General features: G+C 46.4%; 1 pseudogene; it reads left to right on the top strand.

Moving 5' to 3' along the window:
• Positions 1-684: 684 nt before the first annotated feature.
• Positions 685-802, top strand: LOC124608663 (annotated as a pseudogene).
• The last annotated feature ends 318 nt before the right edge of the window (positions 803-1,120 follow it).

Below are 1,120 nucleotides of genomic sequence, written 5' to 3' on the forward strand. Positions count from 1 at the left end.
CATGCTATAAACTGGAATAAGAAAACCAGTAAAGCGACATATGCACAGCGACTACAATTATACCAAGCAGGCTCATTGTTTTGGTTGTGACAGAGCTAATCGTAAACGTTCTTCTCTGAGGAAGCGATGTTCAACCACGGCTGCAGAATTATCATATTGTAAAAAACTGAGGAACTACAGCGATTATGTTTCATTTCCTACTTCGTACTAAAAGATATCATCAGTACAATGCACGAAAACCTTATACTTACTCTCAAAATTGTGTTCAGGATATCCTCTCCGGTGACCGGAAAAGTAGGAGCGAGATTGCGCCAATGACAGATTTTGTCGAGTTATGGAAGGTGCTTGGACAACTCATTCGGTAATAGCGTTGCCTGCACAAGACAAAAGTTCATGTTTGCACCCCCGTTTTGAACTAAGAGGAGATTTAAGCATTAGCGCTAACTAAACCAGGTACCATCAGTCGGAAAAGCGAATCAAATGACCGAGGTAACTGGTGTTTGATATTATTTGGTCAAGTCTTTTCGACATATGGCGTGAAAAATGGCGCCTAGCAGTATGGAAGGGGTCGAAGTCGCAGCAGGTAAACAATCTCGGTATGTGATCGGAAATCTCTTTCGTACGGTAAAGAATGCTGTAGTCAACTTCTTCCTGAGGAATTAGCAAACGGTATATATGCAGCATGGCAACGACCTTGCCGCAGTGGATACACCGGTTCCCGTCAGACCACCGAAGTTAAGCGCTGTCGGGTGTGGCCGGCACTTGGATGGGTCACCATCCAGGCCACCATGTGCTGTTGCCATTTTTCGGGGTGCACTCATCCTCGTGATGCTAATTGAGCAGCTACTCGACCGAATAGTAGCGGCTCCGGTCACAGAAAACCGTCGTAACGACCGGGAGAGCGGTGTGCTGACCACACGCCCCTCCTATCCGCATCCTCATCTGAGGATGACACGGCGGTCGAATGGTCCCGATGGGCCACTTGTGGCCTGATGACGGAGTGATAATAATACATGCAGCATACCATGAGTCGCACAGAAGTTCATGAACAGTTTCCCTCAATCTCATTATTAATAATAGTTCGTGCCGAATGTATGGTTCTCTCCTGGTTATTTGGCTG

The sequence above is a fragment of the Schistocerca americana genome, chromosome 3 (genome assembly GCF_021461395.2).
Source record: "Schistocerca americana isolate TAMUIC-IGC-003095 chromosome 3, iqSchAmer2.1, whole genome shotgun sequence".
Taxonomy (NCBI): Eukaryota; Metazoa; Arthropoda; class Insecta; order Orthoptera; family Acrididae; genus Schistocerca; species Schistocerca americana.